Here is a 26,748-nt window from a genome sequence, read left to right as displayed (position 1 = left end):
AATATTCGAAGTGAGGTTGAACTGTTAATCACACTATAATTATCAGAAGTCTGAGATTTGTTAGAGTTCTGTTGCTTCTTAGTGGTTTCAAAATTACTGCTGTAGTGTAATTTTTTCCCAAGTGGCCTCCTTTCGCATTACGAGGAGGAGGCTAAGCATTTTCCTCTCTGTCTGGCCTAATATTTTCCTTGTCTAACGGGGTCTTCTCTTCCCAACATCTCAGTGTAATTACTCTGCCTGTGTATAAACCAATTTTGTTTCAGTTTTTTTAATTTTCCGAATTTAGAGTCTGTCTATCAAGTGCTGTTTCTCTTAAAACCATTGAAAGTTAAATGTTGAACAAAAAAGAAATGTAAATAAAAATTTAATGAGTACTCGTAATGAAAGTTAGTGGGGCCAAATTGTCTTCTGTTAATGTGCTTTTTATTAGTTGTTTTAAGCATACTTTATTAAATTTTTCCCTTAATCTGAACTATTTTGGCATATTGGGAAGTTTTATGAACCTATTTGCGAAGATCTATTTAAAATTGATTTCACAAATAAAAATTCGTTTTGAAATCAAATCAGAGATGTTTTATTATTATCGAAGTAAAATTCTGCAGAATAACTTTCCACTTTGTTTTGTGAAGCACTCTGAAAGTTTCATTTGGACTTCTTTCCGTTCTCTTGGCAAATGCATGAGAAAAATATTTTTTGAGAAAGCTGATGTCTTTTGCTTATAAGAATGATTGATGCAACTGTATGCGTGCCGATGTAAAGAGCACATGTTTTTTCTTTAATTGGGTAATTCTTCGCTAGAAGATCAGACATTGCTTTTTGTGTTATTTAACAATTTCTTCGTCTTATCTTCAGTTAAAAGCTCTTCTTCATAATGAGCGCTTTTATTATCAAGGGGTTTTATAAGACCCCAATTCTTCTTTTGTAATTTTCTGATTCATTGTTTGACTTCTCTGTCTTCCATATGTGAAAATTCTTCGGCATCGATTGATTTTGAAATTTGTAAGATTTTTCGGACTTCATTTTCAGTCGATGGAAATTGTTTAAAGTATCAGATAAATTCTTTCCGGTGTTGATGGATGAATGTTGCTCCACGTATGAATGAAATTCTAGCAGTGGACAAATAAAATGGGATCCTTTAAGGTACTGCTATACGCGAAATCATGCTTTACAAGTCTGCGCTCATCAAGTACCTTCCGTATTAAAAATGATAGACTACGAAATATGACTTGAAGAACGGTATGAGTTATTTGGAATGCAGATTGGGAGTTTAGTCGTGATAGGTAAAAAGTCTATACAGATGACCGGAAATAATAAAAATTTAGATGGGTGTACTATAAAGTATTTTACTCCTAGACCATGGATTAGTCATAAACAGTACTTGTGTAAAAACAGATTAAAGTATATGAATTCCCTGTTTAAGAAAGGAATTTCTCTATGACAGTATGCAGTCTGTATCATAGCTGGAATAGCGAGGTGTTGTGTCTTCAGGGAAACAAAATCTGTTATTCTGTAATTTTTCCTGAAAATGTGTGTTTAAATTTTGTTACCTAGGTAACCTATTTTTAACTCTTTCTATATGAAAATGAAACCAAATACAGGCAAAGAAATAAAATTGCATTCCTTCCCTTGGTGCAGTTATTAACAACTTTAACTGAATGGGAGCCAATTTTAAGTTTATAAAATTTTGGCTAGCTGCAATTATATATTGCACTTTTAATATTTCAGTTATAAGTGCATTACACAAAGTATAAAAATGTGTGGTATAATATCTTAAAGAAAAGGTATACTCTTTGTATTATTTACAAAAAAATTCAGCAAGATGAAAATTAAATACAGGGAAATCATATTTTAATGTGAAATTTAACATTGCATTTCTTCTGAGAGTTTTTTTTTTTCTCCCTCTGGTATATGCGATGTTATTGCTAAATCCATGCAGTCGTCCAGATGTTTGTTTGTTATTCTGTATCTGAACATTGATTTTAACAAGATTGTTGTTGAAAATCCTGTTTCACATTTTTAGGTAGATCGAAAGCAGGAATTTATCTTTTTAAAAGTTTAACAGTTCATGATTTTTCTGATCTAGGACTATTCAAATGGCTTTTTGTGATATTCTTCATCTTAATTAGGATGAAAACCAGTTATTTCTATTTCTAGATCAGTAGAATTGTTAACATATTTGCAATCTTTTACCATTTTTTATAAATACTAGTCTTATGTAATGGGTTTGAAGTGAATGTAGTAGTTGGCCTAATTTTAAGTACACTCAAAACATCTAATTTAGAAACTAATTTAAGCTCGATGAGATTTTCCAAATGTTTGTTTCAGTTTTCTTCTTTTTCACGCTTTAGTTCTCCAGATTTTCAAAGTGGCAAAATGTACATTGCATTATGGTAAAAATGTATATTCCTTATATTTGTGTAATATTTTTACAAAATTAATTCTGATTTAAAATTAATTTAAAATACCCTTAAATTCAAAAATTTAGTTTAGTTCTCTCTCCCCCCTCAAGTTTAAGATTTTAGTTATTATGTCTGTAAGAATGACTAAATCATAGAACCAATTATGGTCAATAATTTCTTCATAAGTTTCGTTTCTAGATTTTTAAAATTCTTCTATGAAACTTTTGTAACAGAAGCTGGGATGGAACCCAGGCAGCCAGACAGAATGTCCCTTCCCTGAGCGAAAATTTCTATCATTTCACTGAAAGTGACATTATAATATTTCAGAATAAACTCTCGTAACACTAATAAATGTATGTAGATTTTTTTTTTAATGTTTATATAATGCGTGTTTGGTTCTTACAACATTTTGAGCTATTATATTACTAATTCTGTATGTGAGCTAAGACAGTTTAATATGGAACATCTGCTTCAAGACTAAAAGTAAAGTATTTGAATTGTGTTTTACCTTTCGTGTGTTTTGAGAGGTACGTTCTAATCTACAATTTATGGAATTTCTCGGTATTGGACATCTCACATAGCTGACAAAATTTCATTCCTATGTTTAGGTTTTATAGTACAATAAGTTGAGCATCCCTACGTTAGTATATGACTTTGATTCCTTCGAAAGAAAAAAAGAGTATCTTAGTTTTGTTGAATTTTTGGTCAAAATTTTAGTATATAGGTAATTGCAATAGCTCATTCACGAAATTTTATTTAAATTTTTTGCAACATTTCAAAATGGTATATCATTCAATGGCATTTGATGTGTTTTGGCTTGCTGTATTAAAGCTGGGCTCGAACCCGGGCAGCTAGACAATATGTTCTTTCCCTGAGTGAAATATTGCTATAATTTCATTAAAGTGACGTGGTAATATTACAGGATAATTTCTTGTACATTGGACTAAGCTGTCCTCTCTCATGGATGAGTGTACCTAAGTAAAGAACTTAAAATTAGAAAGGGTTCTTGCGTTAAAATTCTGAATGAAATATTTATTTTATGGTTTATGACTTTTGTTTCCAAGATGTTTTTCGAAATCTGTTTTTAGAATGGTGTTTTTGAGCCCTTTCTTAAAAAAAAAAAAAAAAAAAAAAAAAAACTATAAAAGTATATATGTATAGCTCTTTTAATGTCAATATATTGCGAGTTTCATTCTTACTCTTTTTTGATCTGTTATGTCACTAATTCTGTGTGTGAATTAAGATAGTTTTATATATAACACCTGCTTCAAAGCTAACAGTAAAGTTTATTTTGTTTATTTGTCATTTAAAACTACCTGCTTATTGACTTTCGGTGCCATTTTTGTACCTGCGCTAAAATTATTTACTTTTCTCGAAGATAATATTCCCTTTTATTCTGTGTATCTGTAATAACTGTATAATTTTTTTTTCTTTCATTGTTCATGTTGTACCCATACATTAAAAACCTCTTTGGCTTACTGTACTTCTGTCGTATAAGGAAAATCATTTGCTTTTCTATCGACTGCAATCACGATTTTAGTAACAATGTAGCACATTGCTGGAATTTAAAACAAAGAAGGCTACTTTCGAAATTTTATATATTAAGAAACAATATTAGATATTTCTCTTTGTGTATAGATATTCTTTAATTTCAAAGTAGTTAAAATCTAATGATTCCTTCCCCCATCCTTGGCCTCTTCTAGTGTAATTTATCATCATTTTTGTGCACTCTTTTGTTGCAGAACATATCATGAAAGAAAAAGAATGGAGAAATAGTGCAGAGCGAAAAGACATCTGTGGCTGGTAATTCTTGTTTTATATTAACTTTATTTTCACTAGAAATGCTTGAATGTTATAATTTGTAGGTCCCTTTTCACATGTTGCTTTATATTGGAGTTTTACTACTTATTTATTTTACGTGAACGCTTCATATTATGTTTTAATGTTTAGGGTAGCGTCTATGCATTAATTTCTTAGGTTTTGAATTCCATATTGAAGTGTCTGAATTGGTTCTTTCTTTATATTGTATTGTAATATTCGAAGTGAGGTTGAACTGTTAATCACACTATAATTATCAGAAGTCTGAGATTTGTTAGAGTTCTGTTGCTTCTTAGTGGTTTCAAAATTACTGCTGTAGTCTAATTTTTTCCCAAGTGGCCTCCTTTCGCATTACGAGGAGGAGGCTAAGCATTTTCCTCTCTGTCTGGCCTAATATTTTCCTTGTCTAACGGGGTCTTCTCTTCCCAACAGGTCAGTGTAATTACTCTGCCTGTGTATAAACCAATTTTGTTTCAGTTTTTTCCGAATTTAGAGTCTGTCTATCAAGTGCTGTTTCTCTTAAAACCATTGAAAGTTAAATGTTGAACAAAAAAGAAATGTAAATAAAAATTTAATGAGTACTCGTAATGAAAGTTAGTGGGGCCAAATTGTCTTCTGTTAATGTGCTTTTTATTAGTTGTTTTAAGCATACTTTATTAAATTTTTCCCTTAATCTGAACTATTTTGGCATATTGGGAAGTTTTATGAACCTATTTGCGAAGATCTATTTAAAATTGATTTCACAAATAAAAATTCGTTTTGAAATCAAATCAGAGATGTTTTATTATTATCGAAGTAAAATTCTGCAGAATAACTTTCCACTTTGTTTTGCGAAGCACTCTGAAAGTTTCTTTTGGACTTCTTTCCGTTCTCTTGGCAAATGCGTGAGAGAAATATTTTTTGAGAAAGCTGATGTCTTTTGCTTATAAGAATGATTGATGCAACTGTATGCGTGCCGCTGTAAAGAGCACATGTTTTTTCTTTAATTGGGTAATTCTTCGCTAGAAGATCAGACATTGCTTTTTGTGTTATTTAACAAATTCTTCGTCTTATCTTCAGTTAAAAGCTCTTCTTCATAATGAGCGCTTTTATTATCAAGGGGTTTTATAAGACCCCAATTCTTCTTTTGTAATTTTCTGATTCATTGTTTGACTTCTCTGTCTTCCATATGTGAAAATTCTTCGGCATCGATTGCTTTTGAAATTTGTAAGATTTTTCGGACTTCATTTTCAGTCGATGGAAATTGTTTAAAGTAGCAGAAAATTCTTTCCGGTGTTGATGGATGAATGTTGCACCACGTATGAATGAAATTCTAGCAGTGGACAAATAAAATGGGATCTTTTAAGGTACTGCTGTACGCGAAATCATGCTTTACAAGTCTGCGCTCAGCAAGTACCTGCCGTATTAAAAATGATGGACTACGAAATATGACTTGAAGAGTGGTATGAGTTATTTGGAATGCAGATTGGGAGTTTAGTCGTGATAGGTAAAAAGTCTATACAGATGACCGGAAATAATAAAAATTTAGATGGGTGTACTATAAAGTATTTTACTCCTAGACCATGGATTAGTCATAAACAGTACTTGTGTAAAAACAGATTAAAGTATATGAATTCCCTGTTTAAGAAAGGAATTTCTCTATGACAGTATGCAGTCTGTATCATAGCTGGAATAGCGAGGTGTTGTGTCTTCAGGGAAACAAAATCTGTTATTCTGTAATTTTTCCTGAAAATGTGTGTTTAAATTTTGTTACCTAGGTAACCTATTTTTAACTCTTTCTATATGAAAATGAAACCAAATACAGGCAAAGAAATAAAATTGCATTCCTTCCCTTGGTGCAGTTATTAACAACTTTAACTGAATGGGAGCCAATTTTAAGTTTATAAAATTTTGGCTAGCTGCAATTATATATTGCACTTTTAATATTTCAGTTATAAGTGCATTACACAAAGTATAAAAATGTGTGGTATAATATCTTAAAGAAAAGGTATACTCTTTGTATTATTTACAAAAAAATTCAGCAAGATGAAAATTAAATACAGGGAAATCATATTTTAATGTGAAATTTAACATTGCATTTCTTCTGAGAGTTTTTTTTTTTCTCCCTCTGGTATATGCGATGTTATTGCTAAATCCATGCAGTCGTCCAGATGTTTGTTTGTTATTCTGTATCTGAACATTGATTTTAACAAGATTGTTGTTGAAAATCCTCTTTCACATTTTTAGGTAGATCGAAAGCAGGAATTTATCTTTTTAAAAGTTTAACAGTTCATGATTTTTCTGATCTAGGACTATTCAAATGGCTTTTTGTGATATTCTTCATCTTAATTAGGATGAAAACCAGTTATTTCTATTTCTAGATCAGTAGAATTGTTAACATATTTGCAATCTTTTACCATTTTTCTTAAACACTAGTCTTACGTAATGGGTTTGAAGTGAACGTAGTAGTTGGCCTAATTTTAAATACACTCAAAACATCTAATTTAGAAACTAATTTAAGCTCGATGAGATTTTCCAAATGTTTGTTTCAGTTTTCTTATATTTCACGCTTTAGTTCTCCAGATTTTCAAAGTGGCAAAATGTACATTGCATTATGGTAAAAATGTATATTCCTTATATTTGTGTAATATTTTTACAAAATTAATTCTGATTTAAAATTAATTTAAAATACCCTTAAATTCAAAAACTTTAGTTTAGTTCTCCCCCCCCTCAAGTTTAAGATTTTAGTTATTATGTCTGTAAGAATGACTAAATCATAGAACCAATTATGGTCAATAATTTCTTCATAAGTTTCGTTTCTAGATTTTTAAAATTCTTCTATGAAACTTTTGTAACAGAAGCTGGGATGGAACCCAGGCAGCCAGACAGAATGTCCCTTCCCTGAGTGAAAATTTCTATCATTTCACTGCAAGTGACATTATAATATTTCAGAATAAACCCTCGTAACACTAATAAATGTATGCAGATTTTTTTTTTTTTTTTTTAATGTTTATATAATGCGTGTTTGGTTCTTACAACATTTTGAGCTATTATATTACTAATTCTGTATGTGAGCTAAGACAGTTTGATATAGAACATCTGCTTCAAGACTAAAAGTAAAGTACTTGAATTGTGTTTTACCTTTCGTGTGTTTTGAGAGGTACGTTCTAATCTACAATTTATGGAATTTCTCGGTATTGGACATCTCACATAGCTGACAAAATTTCATTCCTATGTTTAGGTTTTATAGTACAATAAGTTGAGCATCCCTCCATTAGTATATGACTTTGATTCCTTCGAAAGAAAAAAAGAGTATCTTAGTTTTGTTGAATTTTTGGTCAAAATTTTAGTATATAGGTAATTGCAATAGCTCATTCACGAAATTTTATTTAAATTTTTTGCAACATTTCAAAATGGTATATCATTCAATGGCATTTGATGTGTTTTGGCTTGCTGTATTAAAGCTGGGCTCGAACCCGGGCAGCTAGACAATATGTTCTTTCCCTGAGTGAAATATTGCTATAATTTCATTAAAGTGACGTGGTAATATTACAGGATAATTTCTTGTACATTGGACTAAGCTGTCCTCTCTCATGGATGAGTGTACCTAAGTAAAGAACTTAAAATTAGAAAGGGTTCTTGCGTTAAAATTCTGAATGAAATATTTATTTTATGGTTTATGACTTTTGTTTCCTAGATGTTTTTCGAAATCTGTTTTTAGAATGGTGTTTTTGAGCCCTTTCTTAAAAAAAAAAAAAAAAAAAAAAAAACTATAAAAGTATATATGTATAGCTCTTTTAATGTCAATATATTGCGAGTTTGATTCTTACTCTTTTTTGATCTGTTATGTCACTAATTCTGTGTGTGAATTAAGATAGTTTTATATATAACACCTGCTTCAAAGCTAACAGTAAAGTTTATTTTGTTTATTTGTCATTTAAAACTACCTGCTTATTGACTTTCGGTGCCATTTTTGTACCTGCGCTAAAATTATTTACTTTTCTCGAAGATAATATTCCCTTTTATTCTGTGTATCTGTAATAACTGTATAATTTTTTTTTCTTTCATTGTTCATGTTGTACCCATACATTAAAAACCTCTTTGGCTTACTGTACTTCTGTCGTATAAGGAAAATCATTTGCTTTTCTATCGACTGCAATCATGATTTTAGTAACAATGTAGCACATTGCTGGAATTTAAAACAAAGAAGGCTACTTTCGAAATTTTATATATTAAGAAACAATATTAGATATTTCTCTTTGTGTATAGATATTCTTTAATTTCAAAGTAGTTAAAATCTAATGATTCTTTCCCCCATCCTTGGCCTCTTCTAGTGTAATTTATCATCATTTTTGTGCACTCTTTTGTTGCAGAACATATCATGAAAGAAAAAGAATGGAGAAATAGTGCAGAGCGAAAAGACATCTGTGGCTGGTAATTCTTGTTTTATATTAACTTTATTTTCACTAGAAATGCTTGAATGTTATAATTTGTAGGTCCCTTTTCACATGTTGCTTTATATTGGAGTTTTACTACTTATTTATTTTACGTGAACACTTCATATTATGTTTTAATGTTTAGGGTAGCGTCTATGCATTAATTTCTTAGGTTTTGAATTCCATATTGAAGTGTCTGAATTGGTTCTTTCTTTATATTGTATTGTAATATTCGAAGTGAGGTTGAACTGTTAATCACACTATAATTATCAGAAGTCTGAGATTTGTTAGAGTTCTGTTGCTTCTTAGTGGTTTCAAAATTACTGCTGTAGTGTAATTTTTTCCCAAGTGGCCTCCTTTCGCATTACGAGGAGGAGGCTAAGCATTTTCCTCTCTGTCTGGCCTAATATTTTCCTTGTCTAACGGGGTCTTCTCTTCCCAACATCTCAGTGTAATTACTCTGCCTGTGTATAAACCAATTTTGTTTCAGTTTTTTCCGAATTTAGAGTCTGTCTATCAAGTGCTGTTTCTCTTAAAACCATTGAAAGTTAAATGTTGAACAAAAAAGAAATGTAAATAAAAATTTAATGAGTACTCGTAATGAAAGTTAGTGGGGCCAAATTGTCTTCTGTTAATGTGCTTTTTATTAGTTGTTTTAAGCATACTTTATTAAATTTTTCCCTTAATCTGAACTATTTTGGCATATTGGGAAGTTTTATGAACCTATTTGCGAAGATCTATTTAAAATTGATTTCACAAATAAAAATTCGTTTTGAAATCAAATCAGAGATGTTTTATTATTATCGAAGTAAAATTCTGCAGAATAACTTTCCACTTTGTTTTGCGAAGCACTCTGAAAGTTTCTTTTGGACTTCTTTCCGTTCTCTTGGCAAATGCATGAGAAAAATATTTTTTGAGAAAGCTGATGTCTTTTGCTTATAAGAATGATTGATGCAACTGTATGCGTGCCGCTGTAAAGAGCACATGTTTTTTCTTTAATTGGGTAATTCTTCGCTAGAAGATCAGACATTGCTTTTTGTGTTATTTAACAATTTCTTCGTCTTATCTTCAGTTAAAAGCTCTTCTTCATAATGAGCGCTTTTATTATCAAGGGGTTTTATAAGACCCCAATTCTTCTTTTGTAATTTTCTGATTCATTGTTTGACTTCTCTGTCTTCCATATGTGAAAATTCTTCGGCATCGATTGCTTTTGAAATTTGTAAGATTTTTCGGACTTCATTTTCAGTCGATGGAAATTGTTTAAAGTAGCAGATAAATTCTTTCCGGTGTTGATGGATGAATGTTGCACCACGTATGAATGAAATTCTAGCAGTGGACAAATAAAATGGGATCTTTTAAGGTACTGCTGTACGCGAAATCATGCTTTACAAGTCTGCGCTCAGCAAGTACCTGCCGTATTAAAAATGATGGACTACGAAATATGACTTGAAGAATTGTATGAGTTATTTGGAATGCAGATTGGGAGTTTAGTCGTGATAGGTAAAAAGTCTATACAGATGACCGGAAATAATAAAAATTTAGATGGGTGTACTATAAAGTATTTTACTCCTAGACCATGGATTAGTCATAAACAGTACTTGTGTAAAAACAGATTAAAGTATATGAATTCCCTGTTTAAGAAAGGAATTTCTCTATGACAGTATGCAGTCTGTATCATAGCTGGAATAGCGAGGTGTTGTGTCTTCAGGGAAACAAAATCTGTTATTCTGTAATTTTTCCTGAAAATGTGTGTTTAAATTTTGTTACCTAGGTAACCTATTTTTAACTCTTTCTATATGAAAATGAAACCAAATACAGGCAAAGAAATAAAATTGCATTCCTTCCATTGGTGCAGTTATTAACAACTTTAACTGAATGGGAGCCAATTTTAAGTTTATAAAATTTTGGCTAGCTGCAATTATATATTGCACTTTTAATATTTCAGTTATAAGTGCATTACACAAAGTATAAAAATGTGTGGTATAATATCTTAAAGAAAAGGTATACTCTTTGTATTATTTACAAAAAAATTCAGCAAGATGAAAATTAAATACAGGGAAATCATATTTTAATGTGAAATTTAACATTGCATTTCTTCTGAGAGTTTTTTTTTTTCTCCCTCTGGTATATGCGATGTTATTGCTAAATCCATGCAGTCGTCCAGATGTTTGTTTGTTATTCTGTATCTGAACATTGATTTTAACAAGATTGTTGTTGAAAATCCTCTTTCACATTTTTAGGTAGATCGAAAGCAGGAATTTATCTTTTTAAAAGTTTAACAGTTCATGATTTTTCTGATCTAGGACTATTCAAATGGCTTTTTGTGATATTCTTCATCTTAATTAGGATGAAAACCAGTTATTTCTATTTCTAGATCAGTAGAATTGTTAACATATTTGCAATCTTTTACCATTTTTTATAAATACTAGTCTTATGTAATGGGTTTGAAGTGAATGTAGTAGTTGGCCTAATTTTAAGTACACTCAAAACATCTAATTTAGAAACTAATTTAAGCTCGATGAGATTTTCCAAATGTTTGTTTCAGTTTTCTTCTTTTTCACGCTTTAGTTCTCCAGATTTTCAAAGTGGCAAAATGTACATTGCATTATGGTAAAAATGTATATTCCTTATATTTGTGTAATATTTTTACAAAATTAATTCTGATTTAAAATTAATTTAAAATACCCTTAAATTCAAAAATTTAGTTTAGTTCTCTCTCCCCCCTCAAGTTTAAGATTTTAGTTATTATGTCTGTAAGAATGACTAAATCATAGAACCAATTATGGTCAATAATTTCTTCATAAGTTTCGTTTCTAGATTTTTAAAATTCTTCTATGAAACTTTTGTAACAGAAGCTGGGATGGAACCCAGGCAGCCAGACAGAATGTCCCTTCCCTGAGTGAAAATTTCTATCATTTCACTGAAAGTGACATTATAATATTTCAGAATAAACTCTCGTAACACTAATAAATGTATGTAGATTTTTTTTTTAATGTTTATATAATGCGTGTTTGGTTCTTACAACATTTTGAGCTATTATATTACTAATTCTGTATGTGAGCTAAGACAGTTTAATATGGAACATCTGCTTCAAGACTAAAAGTAAAGTATCTGAATTGTGTTTTACCTTTCGTGTGTTTTGAGAGGTACGTTCTAATCTACAATTTATGGAATTTCTCGGTATTGGACATCTCACATAGCTGACAAAATTTCATTCCTATGTTTAGGTTTTATAGTACAATAAGTTGAGCATCCCTACGTTAGTATATGACTTTGATTCCTTCGAAAGAAAAAAAGAGTATCTTAGTTTTGTTGAATTTTTGGTCAAAATTTTAGTATATAGGTAATTGCAATAGCTCATTCACGAAATTTTATTTAAATTTTTTGCAACATTTCAAAATGGTATATCATTCAATGGCATTTGATGTGTTTTGGCTTGCTGTATTAAAGCTGGGCTCGAACCCGGGCAGCTAGACAATATGTTCTTTCCCTGAGTGAAATATTGCTATAATTTCATTAAAGTGACGTGGTAATATTACAGGATAATTTCTTGTACATTGGACTAAGCTGTCCTCTCTCATGGATGAGTGTACCTAAGTAAAGAACTTAAAATTAGAAAGGGTTCTTGCGTTAAAATTCTGAATGAAATATTTATTTTATGGTTTATGACTTTTGTTTCCTAGATGTTTTTCGAAATCTGTTTTTAGAATGGTGTTTTTGAGCCCTTTCTTAAAAAAAAAAAAAAAAAAAAAAAAACTATAAAAGTATATATGTATAGCTCTTTTAATGTCAATATATTGCGAGTTTGATTCTTACTCTTTTTTGATCTGTTATGTCACTAATTCTGTGTGTGAATTAAGATAGTTTTATATATAACACCTGCTTCAAAGCTAACAGTAAAGTTTATTTTGTTTATTTGTCATTTAAAACTACCTGCTTATTGACTTTCGGTGCCATTTTTGTACCTGCGCTAAAATTATTTACTTTTCTCGAAGATAATATTCCCTTTTATTCTGTGTATCTGTAATAACTGTATAATTTTTTTTTCTTTCATTGTTCATGTTGTACCCATACATTAAAAACCTCTTTGGCTTACTGTACTTCTGTCGTATAAGGAAAATCATTTGCTTTTCTATCGACTGCAATCATGATTTTAGTAACAATGTAGCACATTGCTGGAATTTAAAACAAAGAAGGCTACTTTCGAAATTTTATATATTAAGAAACAATATTAGATATTTCTCTTTGTGTATAGATATTCTTTAATTTCAAAGTAGTTAAAATCTAATGATTCTTTCCCCCATCCTTGGCCTCTTCTAGTGTAATTTATCATCATTTTTGTGCACTCTTTTGTTGCAGAACATATCATGAAAGAAAAAGAATGGAGAAATAGTGCAGAGCGAAAAGACATCTGTGGCTGGTAATTCTTGTTTTATATTAACTTTATTTTCACTAGAAATGCTTGAATGTTATAATTTGTAGGTCCCTTTTCACATGTTGCTTTATATTGGAGTTTTACTACGTATTTATTTTACGTGAACACTTCATATTATGTTTTAATGTTTAGGGTAGCGTCTATGCATTAATTTCTTAGGTTTTGAATTCCATATTGAAGTGTCTGAATTGGTTCTTTCTTTATATTGTATTGTAATATTCGAAGTGAGGTTGAACTGTTAATCACACTATAATTATCAGAAGTCTGAGATTTGTTAGAGTTCTGTTGCTTCTTAGTGGTTTCAAAATTACTGCTGTAGTGTAATTTTTTCCCAAGTGGCCTCCTTTCGCATTACGAGGAGGAGGCTAAGCATTTTCCTCTCTGTCTGGCCTAATATTTTCCTTGTCTAACGGGGTCTTCTCTTCCCAACATCTCAGTGTAATTACTCTGCCTGTGTATAAACCAATTTTGTTTCAGTTTTTTCCGAATTTAGAGTCTGTCTATCAAGTGCTGTTTCTCTTAAAACCATTGAAAGTTAAATGTTGAACAAAAAAGAAATGTAAATAAAAATTTAATGAGTACTCGTAATGAAAGTTAGTGGGGCCAAATTGTCTTCTGTTAATGTGCTTTTTATTAGTTGTTTTAAGCATACTTTATTAAATTTTTCCCTTAATCTGAACTATTTTGGCATATTCGGAAGTTTTATGAACCTATTTGCGAAGATCTATTTAAAATTGATTTCACAAATAAAAATTCGTTTTGAAATCAAATCAGAGATGTTTTATTATTATCGAAGTAAAATTCTGCAGAATAACTTTCCACTTTGTTTTGCGAAGCACTCTGAAAGTTTCTTTTGGACTTCTTTCCGTTCTCTTGGCAAATGCATGAGAAAAATATTTTTTGAGAAAGCTGATGTCTTTTGCTTATAAGAATGATTGATGCAACTGTATGCGTGCCGCTGTAAAGAGCACATGTTTTTTCTTTAATTGGGTAATTCTTCGCTAGAAGATCAGACATTGCTTTTTGTGTTATTTAACAATTTCTTCGTCTTATCTTCAGTTAAAAGCTCTTCTTCATAATGAGCGCTTTTATTATCAAGGGGTTTTATAAGACCCCAATTCTTCTTTTGTAATTTTCTGATTCATTGTTTGACTTCTCTGTCTTCCATATGTGAAAATTCTTCGGCATCGATTGCTTTTGAAATTTGTAAGATTTTTCGGACTTCATTTTCAGTCGATGGAAATTGTTTAAAGTAGCAGATAAATTCTTTCCGGTGTTGATGGATGAATGTTGCACCACGTATGAATGAAATTCTAGCAGTGGACAAATAAAATGGGATCTTTTAAGGTACTGCTGTACGCGAAATCATGCTTTACAAGTCTGCGCTCAGCAAGTACCTGCCGTATTAAAAATGATGGACTACGAAATATGACTTGAAGAATTGTATGAGTTATTTGGAATGCAGATTGGGAGTTTAGTCGTGATAGGTAAAAAGTCTATACAGATGACCGGAAATAATAAAAATTTAGATGGGTGTACTATAAAGTATTTTACTCCTAGACCATGGATTAGTCATAAACAGTACTTGTGTAAAAACAGATTAAAGTATATGAATTCCCTGTTTAAGAAAGGAATTTCTCTATGACAGTATGCAGTCTGTATCATAGCTGGAATAGCGAGGTGTTGTGTCTTCAGGGAAACAAAATCTGTTATTCTGTAATTTTTCCTGAAAATGTGTGTTTAAATTTTGTTACCTAGGTAACCTATTTTTAACTCTTTCTATATGAAAATGAAACCAAATACAGGCAAAGAAATAAAATTGCATTCCTTCCCTTGGTGCAGTTATTAACAACTTTAACTGAATGGGAGCCAATTTTAAGTTTATAAAATTTTGGCTAGCTGCAATTATATATTGCACTTTTAATATTTCAGTTATAAGTGCATTACACAAAGTATAAAAATGTGTGGTATAATATCTTAAAGAAAAGGTATACTCTTTGTATTATTTACAAAAAAATTCAGCAAGATGAAAATTAAATACAGGGAAATCATATTTTAATGTGAAATTTAACATTGCATTTCTTCTGAGAGTTTTTTTTTTTTCTCCCTCTGGTATATGCGATGTTATTGCTAAATCCATGCAGTCGTCCAGATGTTTGTTTGTTATTCTGTATCTGAACATTGATTTTAACAAGATTGTTGTTGAAAATCCTCTTTCACATTTTTAGGTAGATCGAAAGCAGGAATTTATCTTTTTAAAAGTTTAACAGTTCATGATTTTTCTGATCTAGGACTATTCAAATGGCTTTTTGTGATATTCTTCATCTTAATTAGGATGAAAACCAGTTATTTCTATTTCTAGATCAGTAGAATTGTTAACATATTTGCAATCTTTTACCATTTTTTATAAATACTAGTCTTATGTAATGGGTTTGAAGTGAATGTAGTAGTTGGCCTAATTTTAAGTACACTCAAAACATCTAATTTAGAAACTAATTTAAGCTCGATGAGATTTTCCAAATGTTTGTTTCAGTTTTCTTCTTTTTCACGCTTTAGTTCTCCAGATTTTCAAAGTGGCAAAATGTACATTGCATTATGGTAAAAATGTATATTCCTTATATTTGTGTAATATTTTTACAAAATTAATTCTGATTTAAAATTAATTTAAAATACCCTTAAATTCAAAAATTTAGTTTAGTTCTCTCTCCCCCCTCAAGTTTAAGATTTTAGTTATTATGTCTGTAAGAATGACTAAATCATAGAACCAATTATGGTCAATAATTTCTTCATAAGTTTCGTTTCTAGATTTTTAAAATTCTTCTATGAAACTTTTGTAACAGAAGCTGGGATGGAACCCAGGCAGCCAGACAGAATGTCCCTTCCCTGAGTGAAAATTTGTATCATTTCACTGAAAGTGACATTATAATATTTCAGAATAAACTCTCGTAACACTAATAAATGTATGTAGATTTTTTTTTTAATGTTTATATAATGCGTGTTTGGTTCTTACAACATTTTGAGCTATTATATTACTAATTCTGTATGTGAGCTAAGACAGTTTAATATGGAACATCTGCTTCAAGACTAAAAGTAAAGTATCTGAATTGTGTTTTACCTTTCGTGTGTTTTGAGAGGTACGTTCTAATCTACAATTTATGGAATTTCTCGGTATTGGACATCTCACATAGCTGACAAAATTTCATTCCTATGTTTAGGTTTTATAGTACAATAAGTTGAGCATCCCTACGTTAGTATATGACTTTGATTCCTTCGAAAGAAAAAAAGAGTATCTTAGTTTTGTTGAATTTTTGGTCAAAATTTTAGTATATAGGTAATTGCAATAGCTCATTCACGAAATTTTATTTAAATTTTTTGCAACATTTCAAAATGGTATATCATTCAATGGCATTTGATGTGTTTTGGCTTGCTGTATTAAAGCTGGGCTCGAACCCGGGCAGCTAGACAATATGTTCTTTACCTGAGTGAAATATTGCTATAATTTCATTAAAGTGACGTGGGAATATTACAGGATAATTTCTTGTACATTGGACTAAGCTGTCCTCTCTCATGGATGAGTGTACCTAAGTAAAGTAACTTAAAATTAGAAAGGGTTCGTGCGTTAAAATTCTGAATGAAATATTTATTTTATGGTTTATGACTTTTGTTTCCTAGATGTTTTTCGAAATCTGTTTTTAGAATGGTGTTTTTGAGCCCTTTCTTAAAAAAAAAAAAAAAAAAAAAAAAAAAAAACTATAAAAGTATATATGTATAGCTCTTTTAATGTCAATATATTGCGAGTTTGATTCTTACTCTTTTTTGATCTGTTATGTCACTAATTCTGTGTGTGAATTAAGATAGTTTTATATATAACACCTGCTTCAAAGCTAACAGTAAAGTTTATTTTGTTTATTTGTCATTTAAAACTACCTGCTTATTGACTTTCGGTGCCATTTTTGTACCTGCGCTAAAATTATTTACTTTTCTCGAAGATAATATTCCCTTTTATTCTGTGTATCTGTAATAACTGTATAATTTTTTTTTCTTTCATTGTTCATGTTGTACCCATACATTAAAAACCTCTTTGGCTTACTGTACTTCTGTCGTATAAGGAAAATCATTTGCTTTTCTATCGACTGCAATCATGATTTTAGTAACAATGTAGCACATTGCTGGAATTTAAAACAAAGAAGGCTACTTTCGAAATTTTATATATTAAGAAACAATATTAGATATTTCTCTTTGTGTATAGATATTCTTTAATTTCAAAGTAGTTAAAATCTAATGATTCCTTCCCCCATCCTTGGCCTCTTCTAGTGTAATTTATCATCATTTTTGTGCACTCTTTTGTTGCAGAACATATCATGAAAGAAAAAGAATGGAGAAATAGTGCAGAGCGAAAAGACATCTGTGGCTGGTAATTCTTGTTTTATATTAACTTTATTTTCACTAGAAATGCTTGAATGTTATAATTTGTAGGTCCCTTTTCACATGTTGCTTTATATTGGAGTTTTACTACTTATTTATTTTACGTGAACGCTTCACATTATGTTTTAATGTTTAGGGTAGCGTCTATGCATTAATTTCTTAGGTTTTGAATTCCATATTGAAGTGTCTGAATTGGTTCTTTCTTTATATTGTATTGTAATATTCGAAGTGAGGTTGAACTGTTAATCACACTATAATTATCAGAAGTCTGATATTTGTTAGAGTTCTGTTGCTTCTTAGTGGTTTCAAAATTACTGCTGTAGTGTAATTTTTTCCCAAGTGGCCTCCTTTCGCATTACGAGGAGGAGGCTAAGCATTTTCCTCTCTGTCTGGCCTAATATTTTCCTTGTCTAACGGGGTCTTCTCTTCCCAACATCTCAGTGTAATTACTCTGCCTGTGTATAAACCAATTTTGTTTCAGTTTTTTCTGAATTTAGAGTCTTGTCTGTCAAGTGCTGTTTCTCTTAAAACCATTGAAAGTTAAATGTTGAACAAAAAAGAAATGTAAATTAAAATTTAATGAGTACTCGTAATGAAAGTTGGGCCAAATTGTCTTCTGTTAAGGCTGCTCAAAATGTGCTTTTTATTAGTTGTTTTAAGCATACTTTATTAAATTTTTCCCTTAATCTGAACTATTTTGGCATATTGGGAAGTTTTATGAACCTATTTGCGAAGATCTATTTAAAATTGATTTCACAAATAAAAATTCGTTTTGAAATCAAATCAGAGATGTTTTATTATTATCGAAGTAAAATTCTGCAGAATAACTTTCCACTTTGTTTTGCAAAGCACTCTGAAAGTTTCTTTTGGAATTCTTTCGGACTTCTTTCCGTTCTCTTGGCAAATGCATGACAGAAATATTTTTTGAGAAAGCTGATGTCTTTTGCTTATAAGAATGATTGATGCAACTGTATGCGTGCCGCTGTAAAGAGCACATGTTTTTTCTTTAATTGGATAATTCTTCGCTAGAAGATCAGACATTGCTTTTTGTGTTATTTAACAATTTCTTCATCTTATCTTCAGTTAAAAGCTCTTCTTCATAATGAGCGCTTTTATTATCAAGGGGTTTTATAAGACCCCAATTCTTCTTTTGTAATTTTCTGATTCATTGTTTGACTTCTCTGTCTTTCATATGTGAAAATTCTTCGGCATCGATTGCTTTTGAAATTTGTAAGATTTTTCGGACTTCATTTTCAGTCGATGGAAATTGTTTAAAGTAGCAGATAAATTCTTTCCGGTGTTGATGGATGAATGTTGCACCACGTATGAATGAAATTCTAGCAGTGGACAAATAAAATGGGATCTTTTAAGGTACTGCTATACGCGAAATCATGCTTTAAAAGTCTGCGCTCAGCAAGTACCTGCCGTATTAAAAATGATAGACTACGAAATATGACTTGAAGAATTGTATGAGTTATTTGAAATGCAGATTGGGAGTTTAGTCGTGATAGGTAAACAGTCTATACTGATGACCGGAAATAATAAAAATTTAGATGGGTGTACTATAAAGTATTTTACTCCTGGACCATGGATTAGTCATAAACAGTACTTGTGTAAAAACAGATTAAAGTATATGAATTCCCTGTTTAAGAAAGGAATTTCTCTATGACAGTATGCAGTCTGTATCATAGCTGGAATAGCGAGGTGTTGTGTCTTCAGGGAAACAAAATCTGTTATTCTGTAATTTTTCCTGAAAATGTGTGTTTAAATTTTGTTGCCTAGATAACCTATTTTAACTCTTTCTATATGAAATTGAAACCAAATACAGACAAAGAAATAAATTTGCATTCCTTCCCTTGGTGCAGTTATGCGCAATTTTAACTTAATGGGAGCCAATTTTAAGTATATAAAATTTTGGTAAGCTTCAGTTATATATTGCACTTTTAATATTTCATTTATGAGTGCATTACACAATGCATAAAAATGTGTGGTATAATATCTTAAAGAAAAAGTATACTCTTTGTATTATTTACAAAAAAATTCAGCAAGATGAAAATTAAATACAGGGAAATCATATTTTAATGTGAAATTTAACATTGCATTTCTTCTGAGAGTTTTTTTTTTTTTTCTCCCTCTGGTACATGCCATGTTATTACTAAATCCATGCAGTCGTCCAGATGTTTGTTTGTTATTCTGTATCTGAACATTGATTTAATAATAACAAGATTGTTGTTGAAACAACATAACAAGATTGTTGTTGAAAATCCTCTTTCACATTTTTAGGTAGATCGAAAGCAGGAATTTATCTTTTTAAAAGTTTAACATTTCGATGATTTTTCTGATCTAGGACTATTCAAATGCCTTTTTGTGATATTCTTGATCTTAATTAAAGTGAAAATCAGTAATTTCCATTTCTAGATCAGTAGAATTGTTAACATGTTTGCAGTCTTTTACCATTTTTCTTAAATACTAGTCTTATGTAATGGGTTTGAAGTGAAGGAAGTTATTTGGCTTAATTTTAAACACACTCAAAACATCTAATTGAGAAACTAATTTAAGCTCGATGAGATTTTCCAAATGTGTGTTGTAGTTTTCTTTTATTTCGTGCTTTAGTTCTCCACATTTTCAAAGTGACAAATCGTAGATTACATTATAGTAAAAATGTATATTCCTTCAATTTGTGTAATATTTTCACAAAATTAATTTTGTTTTAAAATTAATTTAAAATACCCTTAAATTCAAAAACTTTAGTTTAGTTCCCCCCCCCCTCAAGTTTAAGATTTTAGTTATTATGTCTGTAAGAATGACTAAATCATAGAACCAATTATGGTCAATAATTTCAATGATTTTTATTTTCGGTATTTTGTTTCCGAATGCGAGTGAGATTTGTGGGTGGGTGTTGAGCAATATAATGTCTCTTAAACGGGCTCTCCCTGCATTGAGGTACCATTTTTATTTTTGGGATATACTGAGGTAGAGGTTCTATCATTAGAGTATTTTTTTATTATTATTACTCTGATATTTTTCCTCCCTTGTTTTTATTTATTTTATTACTCTTAGATTTTTGGTGCTTTGTGATGAATATTTTTAATCCTCAGCGAAATATACAGGGGTTGGACAAAAATATGGAAACACCTTTAAAAAAACATGTTTCTTTGCTTAATATGGTGTAGGAAACTCGTTGGCATCAAAAACAGCTTGCAGTCTTCTTGGAATGGATAAATACAGTTCCTGTATGTTTGCCAAGGGAATATTATACCATTCTTCCTGCAAAACGGTCGCAAGTTCAGATAACGATGTTGGCGGTGGATAACGAGAACGCACTTTCCGTTCCAATGTAGACCACAAAGGTTTGATAATATTCAGGTCTGGTGACTGTGGTGGCCAGGGGAGATGGGACAACTCATCATCGTGCTCAGAAAACCAGTCCTGGACAATGTGAGCTGTGTGAACAGGGGCTTTGTACCATGGAATGAACTTGATCAGCCAAAATGTTCACATAAGTGTTGGCAGTCATGTGCCCTAACACAGTTATCATGGGGCTAGCAGAGAACCACAATATGGCTGCCCAAACCATAACAGAACCCTGCCATGTTTCACTCTTGGCAACAAGCAGTCTGTATTATAGGCTTGAGATTGCGTTCTTCAAACGTAAACTCGGCCAGAAGTGGGAAACAATGTGAAAGAAAACTCGTCAGACCATATTACTCGCTTCCACTGCTCTATAGTCCAGGCTTAATGACTTAAACACCACCTTTTCATGTTACGGGCATTAGCATCACCGATGAGTGGCTTCTCAATTGCAGCACGGCCAGCAATTCCCTGTTTATGAAGCTCCCTTCTAATTGTTTTGGTACTCACAGGGTTCAGTAACACAACATTCATTTCAGCAGTAACTTTTGCAGCTGTGGTCTTCTTATTTTTCGTCCCAATTGCTCTTAATAATCGTCTGTCGCGATCACTCAGGACACACTTTCGTCTGCGCTGTGATTTAGCAGATGATGTTTTTCAGCTTTTCAAATATGCGGAATAAATCTTCGATACAGTACCTCTTGAAACACTAAACACCTCGGCTACCTTGCTTACGGAAGCACCTACCATACGTGCTCCAACAATTTGCCCACGTTCGAAGTCTGTTAACTCTGACATATAGCAATGACAACCTCACGTAACAGTACTCCGACAACAACTGAACTGTTTAGCACATTTACGAAGTTGTATAGGTGGCGTCAGTAGTCAAAAATGCCAGCGCCACCTACATATTTCATTAAAATCAATCTTTCTTTTCAAACATGCATTTCACAAGGTGTTTCCATATTTTTGTCCATCCACTGTATATCTTTTTTTAATGGCAAACGAAAGCAATCTAAACTAAATGTGTAGAATATACACAATCACTAAGTGTTGAGTAATGTAATGGGTCATTTTATATAAACAAATGAATGTAGAATTTATTTTCAAAACATGAGGAGAGCACGGATATTGCATTATTAAAAGCTTTATTTTACTAATAAGAAATATATAAAAGTAATAAAGGTAAGTCAAGTAAAAATTAATATTGCAGGTGATGTCATGATAGTTAAACTCAGTCCACAGGATTCATGTAATGATGAACGTTTCAGTCCTATACACACGCAACATCCACAGCTATTTTAGATAATATGATCAGCTTGGCTACATGGAACTTAAACATCAAAGGAAACCGTCTTGTTCCACCAACTCTTGGAGAATTTACAAGCCATCTGATTGCCTCCGCTCGTCCCCCCGTCTAGACGCTATCTCGCATTGGTCTCGACTGCTCCGCACTGTGCTAAGATGGGATGACGTCACCTCCCTAGGTATTCTAAGTCAGCATTGGTCGTTGATGATTTCTACATGAATATGTTCTGGATGCTCTGGAATATTTTTAATTTAATTTATTAATTTGTCTTATTTTTATTATCGGTTATAATGTAATAATATATAAGTCAATGTTCAATTATTAAAGACTTTTTTATTACTCTTTGAGTTTTCCGGCATTGAGAGGAATATTTTGTATCGCTTAGTGAAAGTTTTTTTAATGGCGATATGAAAGCTCTATCTGACCATATAACATATACAAATGCTAAATGAGTCAAATTTGCTGAGTAAAATATCAGCAGATATTATATTCCTGTGACTAATGCAAGGTTGGACTTTGTGTACACCTGTTTCAAAGAATATCATACACTGTCTCATTTTGAAACATTGCTTACTTTTCGTTGTTTGCTCGTTGAATTTTTATGAAACATGGTTTTAATATTTTTTAATTGTGTGTTGTGTTAAATAAAATTTGCGATTGTTTGGATATTTTTCCATGTATATTTATTTGTGGGAAAAAGGCAAAATTATATTATTTTAGAAGGAGTATTTTATAAAATCTTTAAGGAAAATATAATAATAAAGGTTTAGAATTAATTCTGACGACTACCTGAATGTTCTTCTCATAATGTACCCAAAATTAGAAGACGAATTTCATTTATCCTTTTTTTTTTTTTTTTTTTTTTTAAAGACTAAATTCTACTATGAAACTTAAGTTACAGAAGCTGGGATGGAACACGGGCAGCCAGAGAGAATGTCCCTTCCCCGAGTGAAATGTTTCTATCATTTCCTTGAAAGTGACCTTATGATATTTCAGGATCAATCCTCGTACACTAATAAATGTATATAGATTTTTTTAATGTTAATACAGTCAAAAGTCGTTAATCCGGACACCCATAATCTGGAATGATCTATAATCCGGACCTGAAAGCTACAAACTTTCTGCGCATGTGTTGTGCGTACGGCAACGCAATTGATAAACAGACGGCGCGCAATGAACTGTAAGTTGATCTGTCAGCACTATCCTTATCTTCAGGGCAGATGTTTTTATTTTATTCGGCTTATAATGTAGATTTCATCTCGATGTACTCAGTCTTTGATATGATTTAAATCAAATTCCTCGTCATTATAAATATCACGAATACAAATCAAACAGTTTTCTGGTTGCAATTTTCTACTTTCGACTATGCGTAATGTATGCTTTACGCATGCGCGCGTTGAAAGAAATGTTAAATAAAGTAAACAAATAAATACTAAGCTTTTTTTTTTTTTGTTTTTTTTTGTAAATTTTGATACCCTTTAGATAATAATTGCTCTTTGTTTCATAAATTACGGTTTCATATTTTTCATTTTATAATTTCTGCATGCCATGTTACCAGATTTAAACTGATGATCTATAATCCGTAAAAATCGATAATTCGGAATCGCCGAAGTCCCGACGAGTCCGGATTAAAGACTTTTGACTGTATAATGCGTGTTTGATTCTTACAATATTTTGAGCTATTATATCACTAATTCTGTATGTGAATTAAGACAGTTTAATATAGAACACCTGCTTCCAGGCTAAAAGTAAAGTATTTGAATTATGTTTTACCTGTCGTCTGCTTTCAGACGCAGGTTCTATTCTACAATATATAGAATTTCTAGGTATTGGACATCTCATATAGCTGACATAATTTCATTCTTATGTTTAGGTTTTATAGTACAATAAGTTGAGCATCCCTATATTAGTATATGAGTTTTGTTCATTGGAAAGAAAAGGGAGTATCTTTGTTTTCTTGAATTTTTGGTCAAAGTTTTAGTATGTAGGTAATTGCAATAGCTCTTCCACAAAATTGCTTTTAAAATTTTTGCAACATTTTAAAATGCTGTATCATTCAATTGTATTTGATGTGTTTTGGCTTTCTGTATTAAAGCTGGGCTGAAACCCGGGCAGCTAGACAACATGTTCTTTCCCTGAGTAAAAATTAATTCTGTTAAAAATACATTTATGTCATTAAATGAAGAGGTTAGATGAAATATTCAAATCGTCTAGCTTCTACATTTAGTTTGACAGTAAAAAGTCTGAAAATAATATTAATTCTTTGGTGAAAAATATCTTTATTTATACCAAGTGTTGCAAATCAATCTTAAGTTATTTCTCAGAATAATATATAAAAACTGTTACCCTCTAGCTACATTCCTGAAAGTAAGCATTAAGTATTTAACAAATAGATTTGATCATATTTTATGCATCATGCAGACTATATTTCCAGCTCTTTCATTAAAGTGCAATTTATTTTCAGTGTATGGACATGAAATATCTTCTAAAATACTGTACAAGCCCAGTCACTTATTTGAAATTTAATTCAGTTTTCATATAAGAATTAAAATTTGCCAGACAATTGCTTTCTTAACAGTTGTAATTTAACACTTTTGACTTTAATGTTTCAGAAATTTGCTAAATCGAGTTTATCTTTGTGTGACCTTACATCAAAGGCACCGATAATAAATTTGTTTTGGCATTCACTGGTTAAATTTTTAAAGAAAACTTATTGATGTAAAAGAAGGAACAAATTATACTTATCTTGGTAGTATGTCTTATGATATTGTCTTAAGTTATCGCGTCTTATGGTTATTTATGGTGTCTCATGATATTGCAGTAACTTAAAGTGCATTTCATAGAACTTGTTGTTTCTTAAGTTGCATAACCTATTTTCATAACTTCTTGTGATCTTTATGTTTTACTGTTCCATGTTATCAAATATATATAAAAGGTAAATTTCTAATTAAATATTCTTCCATTCACAGCACAGTGATATAATGTGTGTTCGCATTTATTATACAGTTATGATCATTATTCATTATAGAGTTTTATATATTTATTATATGTATTTAATTTATATCATTATATATTATATAATTTTGCTTTTAGAATACAGTAAGACCCCGCTTAACGTTGTTTCGGTTTAGTGCTCTTTTATTTCAACCCGGGGATTCCACGAAATCGCTCGCAGCATACGGGGATTCCCGGAAATATTATGCAGCGATAGGTTTCAAATACATATCCGAAAGAGTGTACTTGTATTTCTTGTTTGGTGCGGTATTGTACAGACATATTTTGAAGGGGTAAATGTGGAAGATGTCGAAGAAATAATTCAAGAAGCAGCGGCTAGTCTTTCTAATGATGAGCTCAAGGAATTAACTGAACAAGAAGAAAACAAAAATATTGACAGCAGTGATTCAGAAGAAGAGCAAAATGAACTTTCGATGGCGTTTGTAAAAAGGAGTTTGTCTACCATAACTGAAATAATGGATCAATTCATTGAAAATGATCCGAATTTTGACAGGAGCTCAAAAGTAAGGCGTGGTGTTAGAGATGCTCTATCCGTTTATGAATAACTTTTAAGAGAACAACGCAAAAGAAAAAGGCAAACAACATTAGATGCTTTTGTCACAAAAAGGCAGAACACTGAAAACGCGGAAGGCTAACTAAATATGACTGACTTAGAATTTTATTTGTTTTTTTTTAAGAATATTCGTTTTGTTTTTATTTTTGCTAGAAATAATAATGTGGTATTAATTTGGGCTTTAAGAAATAAATGTTTGGTTTTATTTTTATTAAAAAAACATACTTTTTAAATTTAATACCTAACCAATTTCCTAGCCATCTTCCCCTAACCCCAATATTTACATGTAAAGATAGCCTCGTTTAGCGCTGTTTCGCATTACGCTCTACTTTGATGGAACATATCCCCTGCGTTAAGCGGGGTCTTACTGTATATCACAATATATAATTTGAATTGCTTATAGAACTATTATATTTTTCATATGTTAATGAGATCTGTGTGTCTTTTAGGTTAATTATTTTCATAAAGGAATTAAAATAAAATCATACCCTTTTAATTCAATTCACATTTTACTATAAAAAAAAAAAGAATTTTTTAAAGTCACATTTGATAACAATATAAAAAATGTTGACAGAAACTTTAAAATTATTCCTATTTTTATTGGCAAGTTTAAATATTCTTCACAAAATTCCATTTCTCAGCACACACTATCACAATTAATTTAATCAGTTTCCAAATAAAAATTAAATTCAGTATGTCGCAGAGTAAGTACCAGAAGTAGAACTGCATGAAACACACAAGAACATACCCATATTTAGCCAATCACTATTCATTTCTAACTGTTAATGATTGAATAAAAGAAAATACAAGTATAAAGTTCTATGAATAAAAGAACAGTTACACTAAAGAAATTTTTTTTAATATATATTACATCTTAATTCTATATAATTATTCTTTTGTTTTTCACTTGCTCTTGACATTAGTTGATGATAGCTGATTCGTGTCAGAAATATTGTTCCTTATAAAAAAATACACACATAAATTTTATGTTTTATTATATAGAAAAATCTATGTACTCTTCTGTTATA

The 26,748-nt window shown here is 31.0% G+C and overlaps 1 long non-coding RNA gene across 1 annotated transcript in view; it reads left to right on the top strand.

The window, feature by feature from the left end:
• Positions 1–17,596, top strand: part of LOC146993154 (uncharacterized) — a 217,430-nt gene extending 199,834 nt beyond the window's left edge. The window contains exon 4 of the long non-coding RNA XR_015038412.1: positions 17,421–17,596. This is a non-coding gene — a long non-coding RNA (uncharacterized LOC146993154). The remainder of the gene's footprint in view (positions 1–17,420) is intronic.
• The last annotated feature ends 9,152 nt before the right edge of the window (positions 17,597–26,748 follow it).

The sequence above is a fragment of the Stegodyphus dumicola genome, chromosome X1 (assembly GCF_044657685.1).
Source record: "Stegodyphus dumicola isolate Sdum_Otavi_A_Nest chromosome X1, ASM4465768v1".
In the NCBI taxonomy this organism is placed as follows: domain Eukaryota; kingdom Metazoa; phylum Arthropoda; class Arachnida; order Araneae; family Eresidae; genus Stegodyphus; species Stegodyphus dumicola.
This window is presented reverse-complemented; position numbering and strand designations above follow the sequence as displayed.